Raw genomic sequence first — 10558 nt, 5'->3', positions numbered from 1 at the left:
GCTGGGAGGAGGCTGAAACTTTTTTTCCTTTTTTCAATAAAAAAAAGATATAGGAAAATATAACTATCAAAATTCTCATTAGTAACTTTTTTATGCATCTGAATTTGTTCATAAACTGTGAAAGCAATCCCATTCTCAGGAGGTACAAAATAATAAATACTTACGAAAAATTATACTACAAAAGTAAAATTCCTGTATAAAAAAATACTAAAATATTTGACTACCTCCCATATTCATAGGTAGAAAGAGTCAATATTGTCAAAATCCTGAGACTACGCAGAACTATCTAGAGATTTAATGAAATCGCCATCCAACACTGGTAGCACTGAAATCTTCAGGACATTAGCAGGAGGTACAGAGGAAACACTACAAGATATTGAGCAAAGGCTTGTTTTCTGGATAATATAGCAAATACCAGAAGGCAAAAGCAATAATAACCAAAAGGAGCAGAACATTAGTTTTCAAAATACCAGACTGGAAGATGTAATGTACAGGTGACCATAGAGCAATATTGGATAAAAACAAAGATTTGAACAAATAAAACATGACAAAGAGCCTAAGATAAAGCAGACAACCACAGTCAAAAGTTTCATGACAAAATGTCAGTCACACGCACACTGTAGAAAGAACAGTTACCCAAAATTTGGGGGATAGAGAATTGGACATTCAAATGCAGAAAATTCATACTTGACCCATAACTCTCACTTTTTATAAAAAAATCCATCTAATGTCTAAATGTAACTCCTGAATTATGAAACTGTAAAAAGAAAACACAGAGGATGCTCTTTAAGATATTAGTAAAGAAAACTGATTTCTAGATAGGAACCGAAGCAGTACAGGAAAGAATGAAATATTAAGAAATTGGATTAAATTCAATTAGGAAGCTTATACAGTGCAAAGGAAACAATCAATACTGAGAAGATAATTTACAGGACATGAATAAACAATTGTCATTATTCTTCTGAAAGGGTGTGATAATACACCAATTACATTTTTAAAAGTAAAAATGTAATAAAAACAATCAAGCCAATTAAAAATGGACAAAAGATCTAACCAGGCGCTTCTCAAATGAAGAAATGAAAATGGTCAACAAGCAATAGATTATATACCACTTTTTATATTTACACACACACATATATAAAGTATACATATATATATATATAAATATATGTGGTTGTACATATAAACTTTATATATATGTAAACACACAAATATATATAATTTTCCTGCAAACTGTTGAAACCTGATTGGTTATTCAATACCAAGTGGCCATATACACACAAACAAAAAAATAAAAAATGGACTCAGCTGGTTGAATCCATACATACTTTTTTTTGTGTGTATGTACCTCTGTGTGTAAAATATTAATAAAGATAAGAATGATGTGGCTGCTTTAATGTAACTGGCTCCCATAATCTCACAAAGAATGGCACTATTAAGAAGTATGGCTTTGTTCGAGTGGGTTTGGCCTTGTTGGAGGAAGTATGTAACTGTGGGTGTAGGCTTTGGGGTTTCCTATGCTTTGGACATGACCCAGTGTTTCAGTTGAATTTCTCTTGCCTACAAGATGTGGCTCTCTCCGTTCCAACACCATATCTGCCTGTGTGTTGCCATGCTCCCCTTCATGATAATAATAGACCTGACTCAAACTGTAAGGAATGCACCCAATTAAAGATTTTCTTTATAAGAGTTGCCACAGTCATGGTGTCACTTCACAGCAATGTAAACCCTAACTAAGACAGAAGTTGGTCCCAAGGTATTTCTGTGATAGGCCTGACCATGTGTCTGTTTGGAAGAATTTAGACTTTGGTACTTTGTGTTTATAAACCAGTGGAATACTTTAGGCCCTGACAAATGGGTCATATTAGTAGAGGTATGGAAGACAGAGGTGCTAAGCGTTATTTGAAATATGGGGGAAAATACTCACTCAAGAGGTTTCAGAGTAGAATTTTAGTATGTTGCCTAGAGATTGCTCTTGTGATATTTTGGTGAAGAAAGTGACTGCCTTTTGCTCTTGTCTAAAGAACCCAGCTGGCTAAAGTGAAGAGTTTTGAATTAGTTCTGTTGACAGAAGAAATCTCAAAACAGCCCAGTATAGACTCTGTCCTGTAGATATTAGTGATAACTCGGATGAAAATATACAATAAAAAGGAGCAAGCTGAGAAAGAAAAAATATTTAAGGAGAAAAAGAGCACCAGAAAGTGAATGGAGCTAAATTCTGTGTTCAAGAAGACAAATGGATTAAGAAATTGAGTAAAGGGAGTGGTGAACTCAGGGTAAGACCCACCCAGCTATATTGCTAATTTATGAAGAAAAATTAGAGAAAAGCAGGGTATGGTGGTATACACTTCTTTTTAAAATTTACCTGGTTTTTATAATTTATTTTATTTCTTTTAAAAAAGCAAACAATGCTGGGCAATATTGGTGCATGTCTTTAATCCCAGCACTCAGGAGGCAGAGACAGGTGGATCTCTGTGAGTTTGAGGCCAGCCTGGTCTGCAATTGGTAGTTCCAGGACTGGCTCCAAAACCAACACAGAGAAACCCTGTCTCAAAAAAAAATCAAAGTATCTTTTTCCATTTAAATACTAATCCCAGTTCTCACTCCCTCCCCTCCTTCCCTTCCCAACACCTAGCCCTCCACCCCACCCACCCATCCACTCCTTAGAGAGGGTAAGGTACATTGCTTTGGGGAAAGTCCAAGGCTCTCCCTACTATATCTAGGCTGAGCAGGTATCAATCTAAGAATAATGGGTTCCCAAAAAACCACTACAAGCAGTAGGGATAAATTCTGGTGCCACTGCCAGTGGTCCCATAGTCTGCCCCAGTAACACAACTGTCACCCACATTCAGAGGGTCTAGTTTGGTCCAATGCTGGTTCCTTCCCTGTCTGACTGGAGTTGGTGAGCTCCCATTAGCTCAGGTAAACTGTTTCAGAGAATGTCCCCATATGGTCTCAACCTCTTTGTTGATAGTCTCACTCCTCCCACTCTTCAACTGAACTTTGGGAGCTCAATCCAGTGCTCTGCTCTGTCTCTGTTTCCATCAGTTGCTGGATGAAGGTTCTATAATGATATTTAAGATATTCATCACTCTGACCACAGGGCAAGGCCAGATCGGGCATCCTCGCCTCTATTGCTTAGGGTCTTAGGTGGGGTCAACCTTGTGAATTTCTGGGAATTTCTTTAGTGCTAGGTTTATTGCTAGCCCCACAATGACTCCCTCAATCAAAATATCTCTTTCCTTGCTTTCATCTCTGTGTTATCCATAAAACCAACCCTATAGAAAGTACTTTAAGGAAAACTCCAATCCAAGGAAGCTAACTGCACTCACAAAAACACAGGCAACAGAAAACCTCACACCAGCAAACTCCAAAGAAGGGAAACACACAAACACCACCACCAAAAAATAACAGGAATTAACCATCAGAGATCTTTACTATCTCTTAATATCAATGGACTCATCCACCTATAAAAAGAAACAGGCTAAGAGAATGGATAGCAAAGCAGTATCCATCCTTCTGTCCCTGCAGCTCCATAGCTTCTCCTGACTCTACCTTCTTTCTCCCAGCATACAAATTAGTTTTCCCCACCTACCTCTATTCTGCTCTGTGAAGGCCCAAGACAGTTCTTTATTAATCAGTGATAATCACAGCACACAGAGGGGAATCCTGTTGGAGAAGGGAACTATTTATTCGTTCTCGGATGCCCGGCTAACTTAGACCCTAAATAATCACACAGAAACTGTTTTAATTAAATCACTGCTTAGCCCACTAGCTCAACTTCTTATTGGCTAACTTTTACATCTGAATTTAACACATTTCTATTAATCTGTATATGACTACATGGCTGTGGCTAACCAGCTAAAGTTCCCAGCACCTGTCTCTTGGCTAAAGTTCCCAGCATCTATCTCCAGTGACTCCATGGGTACTCTCTGACTCTCCCCTTCTTTCTCTCAGCATTCAGACTAGCTTTCCCTGCCTATCTAAGGTCTGCCTTGCTATAGGTCCAAACGCAGCTTTTTTTTTATTAATTAATGGTAATCACAGCACACCAAGGGGACTCCCACATCAGAATCCCACACCAGAGGCTGGTGGATCTCTGGAATTGAGGTTGGTTGGGTCTTTAGAGCAAGTTTCAGGAAAACAAAACTTAGGCAATAAAGGTAAATATCAAAAGCAGAGCCCAGGTTGTTAGGTATATATTCATGGCCCCACTGTTGCCCTGTGGCTTACAGGGGTGAAAGCCATCCATAGCCCAGCTTTTGTGCTCAAGACCTAAACTAGTATAAAGACATCAGCAGTACAGCAAAAGAAACAATATATTTATCTTCTCAGCCATTAATCCAAGGAACCTGATTTTCTTATTGGAAAATGCTGTACAAGCTAAAATTTGAAAGACAGGAATACTGCTTTTAATGCCAATATTTATTTTGTTTTTACTCACATAAATTTCTTGAGTTCTAGTCAAATTCCCATTTTAAATAGTTGTTCCATCTTGTTACCATGCATATATATATATATATATATATCACACAAATTATAAGTTTTTAACCCTTCACCTGCTTAATATCATCTGTACTGTTTTGAATTTGGAGTTATTACAACAAAAGCCGGTGTGAACATTTAGTTCCCTGAAATTTCTGTTTCATGCAACTTAGATTGAACTAGAAAATTTTTTTCTAGGCTAGATGGATCACTCAACATTTCATTTCAAATAGCAATGTGTTAGGTGTTGAGCTTCTCTGTGTCCTTGTCAGTATTTGATACAATTATCAATTTTCAATGTCTTTTGATGGATGGATAATAGATAAAGAAGGAAGGGAGAGAATGAAGGTGTCTTTTAAGAATGCATCAGTGCTTATGATCAATTTCCTAAGTTCAATACACCAAAATTTGCAGAAACAGTACACAGTAGAATCAACAACTCATTAATATCTTCTCCTCTTCTTCCTTCGTTTTGAATCTCAGTTCATAGCTAACTGTTTCTTTAAAGATTTTTCTGGTCTTAACTGCTAAATTAATTCACATATTGACAGGTTTTTACCAACTCCCTCTTCATATATCCCAGACACCTAAAATTTTGTAATAATAATAATGTTTAATTAGTAAGCATCACTTATCATCTGTTTGAGTAAAGCTCCATGATGACAAAGTTATTTATTTTGTTTATACATTATCTCTAAGACCCTTCTTTAATTCTGTCATAAAGACATTAAAAAATATTTTTAAATTATTATATAAATACCTTGTTACAAGATAATTCATCTTTCAAATAAGAACCTTCATCTTAAATTTCCACGTTCCTGTTTATAAAATAGGCAATTGATTAAGATCAATTCCATGACTTTGAGGTGTAGGAGTTGTAAATGTCACAGCTATGAAAAGAAGACATTTTAATGTCAAACTCTATATACTTAGAGATATAATTTTTAACGTAATTAATAAAATATATTACCTAAATATAGCTGTAATATCAAGGTTCAGAATACTTTTCCTTTTACAGAAAATCATTGCTTTCATCCTCCATGGACAAACACTCTCAGACACCTTTATTAATTTAAATTCTCTTTTCATGAGACATTACACTTTAAGTATCATTGGAAAGAATTTGTTATTATATCTTGATAATCATTAGAAGTTAAGACGGGAGACATAAATGTTAGTATACTATTTCCCAATAAATATTTGTCTGTGTTAAATTAAGAAAGGAACCTACTAAGCACAATTCTCCTGAATATTATTGTTACCAGTGTTGTTTTTTTTTTTAAAAAAATGCTGCAAGATCCCTGTGGCAGTAGGCAGCAGAAATGCTGTAGGTCCCAAATGGTGGTAGTGGGCCATGTGGTGGCAGGCAGCAGGCTCTGGGAGCAGCCAGTCCCAGGCAGAGACGGCTGCTGGTCCCGGAGCAATGGCTGGTTCCAGGCAGGGAGACACATGGCAGGCAGGCAGAAGACAGAAACATGGATAGACATGACATGCAGGGTGAGGTTGGGTGTTTATTCAGGGGGTTATGGAGGAGGAAGGGTGAAGGGGGGGACAGAGAGAGAGAGAGAGAGAGAGAGAGAGAGAGAGAGAGAGAGAGAGAGAGAGAGAGAGAGAGAGAGAGAGAAGCGAAGCTGCCTCTCTGAGAGGAAGATGGAAAAGAGCAGAGTGAGCTCAGGCGGAAGCTGAAGATCAGCCTGCCTCAGGGATGGGGGAGGGAGTGGGCGTGGCTTGTCTCTTAAAGGGACCAAAACCATAGCAACCAGTTTTGTTTTGGAATCCCCGAAAAACTGGGATCAGTACAAATTAAGCTCAATTTATTTATTGAAAACAATTTTATGAACCTGCCATGTTGCCATGCACTGACAATGCATTGCCATCAGCCTGAGGGAGGGGGGACTTCGTTCTCAAATAATTTCTTGTTGGGGGCGGGGAGGAGGCTGGAGCTTCCGGAGCCAGTGGCTGCCCTGCCGTGACGGTGACATCATGCCTGCGTACTTCCGCTTCGCCCTGGCAGAACCTTGTTGTCCAGGCCCCTTGGAGCCCGCCAGCTTCGTCTTGGTCTTTTCACCTCTCTGAGCAGTGTCCCTGAGACCAGGTCAGAAATATGAGTGGCAACAACTTAAGTGGGAACGATGAGTTTGATGAGCAGTTGCGAATGCACGAATTGTATGGAGACCCCAAGGACGGTAACACCCAGAATGACCCCTCTGGCGAAACCGATTCTTTGGGACAACCGCCCGCTGACACTCCCTATGAGTGGGACCTTGATAAGAAGGCTTGGTTTCCTAAGATCACCGAAGATTTCATTGCTACATACCAGGCTAATTATGGCTTTTCTAATGACGGTGCATCTAGTTCCACCGCAAATGTCCAGGACACCAACATGAAGACTGTAGACGAACCGCAAAGAGAAATCCCGGAAGCCACTGACTCCAAAAAAAGGGGAGAAAAGAGAAAGGCCGATTCAGGATGGTTCCATGTTGAAGAAGACAGAAATACAAATGTGTACGTGTCAGGTATGCCTCCAGACATCACAGTGGATGAATTCATACAGCTTATGTCCAAATTTGGCATTATTATGAGAGATCCTCAGACAGAAGAATTTAAGGTCAAGCTTTACAAAGATAATCAAGGCAATATTAAAGGAGATGGGCTTTGCTGCTATCTAAAGAAAGAATCTGTGGAACTTGCACTAAAACTTTTGGATGAAGATGAAATTAGAGGCTACAAATTGCATGTCGAGGTGGCAAAGTTCCAGCTGAAGGGCGAGTATGATGCCTCAAAAAAGAAGAAGAAGTGTAAAGATTACAAGAAGAAACTGTCTCTGCAACAGAAGCAGTTGGATTGGAGGCCTGAGAGGAGAGCTGGACCATCCCGGATGCGACATGAGCAAGTTGTCATCATAAAAAATATGTTTCACCCCACAGATTTTGAGGATGATCCATTGGTGCTGAATGAGATCAGAGAAGACCTTCGAGCAGAATGTTCCAAGTTTGGACAGATTAGGAAGCTCCTTCTGTTTGATAGGCACCCAGATGGTGTGGCCTCTGTGTCCTTCCGGGAACCAGAGGAGGCTGATTATTGCATTCAGACTCTTGATGGAAGGTGGTTTGGTGGCCGTCAAATCACTGCTCAAGCCTGGGATGGGACTACAGATTACCAGGTAGAGGAGACGTCAAGAGAAAGAGAGGAAAGGCTGAGAGGCTGGGAGGCATTCCTCAATGCCCCTGAGGCCAACAGAGGCCTCCAGTGCACGGATTCCATCAGTGCTTCAGAAAAGGCAGGGCCTTCCAGAGGAAGGCATTTTTCAGAGCATCTGAGCATGTCTAACACAGGTGCTCAGGAAGCTATAACTGGAATGGCATTTGGAGAAACTATCAATGTAAATAAATTTAAAAAGGCAGAAGATGGAGGCAAAATTGAAGGAAAAGCTTTTGAAAAGGATGCTAAAGAAGGTGGGTCTGATGAAGATGACCCTGAGAGAGAGTGTGAAGAGGGCTGCGCCAAGAGAGAGAGTGAAGAAGCCCTCCCTGAGAGCGAGCTTGAAGAAGGCAATCCTAAAAAGGAGTCTCAAGAGCATGGTCCTGAAAGAGAATCTAAGAAGAAAGGCAAAGATAATTATGAAAAGAATGGCCTTGCCAAAGTGTCTGAAGACAGTGACCACAGCAGAGAGTCAGAGGCAGACAGCCTCAAGAAAGAGTCAGAAGATGATGACTCAGCATCTGAGGAAGACTGCTTAGAGAAGCAGTCTGAAGATGGCCTTGACAAAGACTTAGAAGAAAATGGTGTTAAAAAAGCTTTCGACCAGGATGCCTCCGACAAGGAGTCCCCTGAACACACTGAGAATGGATCAGAAGACAATGACAGTGAAAAATCAGAATTTGAAGAAGGCTCTGAGAGAGAGTTTGATGAAGTCTTGGATGAAAAGGAGGAGGAAGCAGTTGTATATGAAAGGGTTTTTAAGAATCAGTCTGACGAGAATGATGACGACTTAGAAGCAGACGAGGAGTGTGGGGATGCTGATGACAAAGGGGAAGAAGATGACATAGATGAGAAGCTCTTCGATGACTCTGATGAAAAGGAAGAGGAAGAAGATACGAATGTAAAGAAAGATGAAGATACCAATGACAAGGTATTTGGAGATGCTTCCAGTGAGAAGGTTTTTGGGGAGGAAGAAGGTCTTAATGAGAAATTGTTAGGTGATTCTGATGAGAGAGGGACTGTGGGGAATGTGAAAGAAGATGGGTCTCAGTCCACAGACAGCAGCTTTGCCCTGAGTAGTGATGATGATGATGATGATGATGATGATGATGATGATGAGGAGGAGGAGGAGGAGGAGGAGGAGGAGGAGGAGGAGGAGAAGGAGGAGGAGGAGATGGAATCCTTTCCACTTGCTTTTTAGGGAAGCCCTGTGTCTCTATCTGCCTGTGCTTCAGGGTCAGTAGAGTAGTAGTGCATAGCAGTACGATGCTATTAGACTAACATCTCAAAGGTTTCTGTTCTCACCGGTACCATTGCATTTAAATATGTTTATTGGTTCTTCAGTTAAAACTTCATAGTTACAATGCAGGTAAACTGGATACCTGTTTTCTGTTGGATTTGTTAAATGTATGCAAAAAAAATATTTTTAAAGTATCTTGATTGGAATTTGTGATATTTAGAAGTAAAGAAGAATTGATAATATGCAGAAAAAAACAATTTTATGCACAAATTTATCTTCAAATTTATGGATAGGCCAATACAAATTAAATTTTGAGACATGGTCCAGGACAGGCAATGAATTAAACCTACTGTGCTTGAATGTGTTTAGTGTCAGATAAATCATCCAACATAAACCGTTACTGAACAGCATCCTATAGATAGGAAAGAAAACTAATAATAAAAAGGTTTACAAAGTAATGGTTCCTGATAAAGTTCTTTCAAATAAATATAGACTATCCTTCAAATTAATTGTATTTATAATGAAGCAATTTTCAATTAATTTTGTCATTGGTTATTCATAAGGAGTAATAGAGCATGATTATATGCTTAAAAATTAGTTTTCCTGTTTTTAATTACACATTTGTAATTGTGTCTGTGTATAAACACATCATGAATGCAGCTGCCCAAGGAGGCCGGGGCACTTGATACTCTTGGAGGTGGAGTCACAGAAGATTGTGATCCACTTGATATTGTTGCTCATAATCAAACTCAGGTCCTCGGCAAGTGCAGTACCAACATGTAACGGCTATCTTCCAAGCCCCCAAATTTCATCTTTATGCATAGAAAAAACACAAATGAACTTAAAAAAATCAATGATTTAATATCATAACTGGTAATGCAGATCAGATTTCTATACATCTAAGTAGATGTCACTTTAGGCTTCTTGTTCTTATTCTGAGTTGGAGAGCTGATCAAGCTAGCTGTCTTTGAATGTGACCTATCTTCTTTACTTTTAATCATACATTGGAAAGGTGCTTGCATACAAGCTGTGTGCTTAATTATATTTAACTTATATTCCTCAGTAATTATACTGCTCATATACACAGCCTGATAGAAGCATGCCTCCCAGTCTCTCGTTCTTCTGGGATGATAATGGTGTATAGGTTGACAAGACAACTTTGAGGGTTAAATGTTGTAATCATGTACAATAGAACTTCTAAAGTACCAATGATTATATCACTAATGTCATCTAGTTATTAGCTATTGCTTATTGTTCTTATGAATTAAAGTATTAAGACAACTTTAAGAAAACTGTAAATATTGGTAGGATTTCCTATGAGTTGTGAAATGTGTTCTTGATTTTCTTCTAGTATAAGATAAACCAATAATGTAATATTAAGAGTTGCAAGATCTACTATGTTAAAAATAAGTATAAATTTCAAATACTGATATTTTAAAGTAATTTATTTTGTGAACATTTAAGAGATGTGTAATATTCTCTACGTTTTGTCCTATCTCTCCATCAGTATTGTTTAAGGTGAAACTGAGTTTAATGAATTAAGATGAAGTTTGGATGGGTACACCCCTCGTGGTCCTGACTTCCTTGCTCATGTTCTCCCTCCTTCTGCTCCTCATTTGGATCTTAAGAGCT

General features: G+C 38.9%; 1 pseudogene; it reads left to right on the top strand.

The window, feature by feature from the left end:
• Positions 1-6589: 6589 nt before the first annotated feature.
• On the top strand, positions 6590-8785 carry LOC101985936 (annotated as a pseudogene).
• Positions 8786-10558: the final 1773 nt, after the last annotated feature.

This window comes from Microtus ochrogaster, chromosome 1 (assembly GCF_000317375.1).
Source record: "Microtus ochrogaster isolate Prairie Vole_2 chromosome 1, MicOch1.0, whole genome shotgun sequence".
In the NCBI taxonomy this organism is placed as follows: domain Eukaryota; kingdom Metazoa; phylum Chordata; class Mammalia; order Rodentia; family Cricetidae; genus Microtus; species Microtus ochrogaster.
Note: the sequence above shows the minus strand (reverse complement) of the source record. Positions and strands in the feature narration are given on the sequence as shown.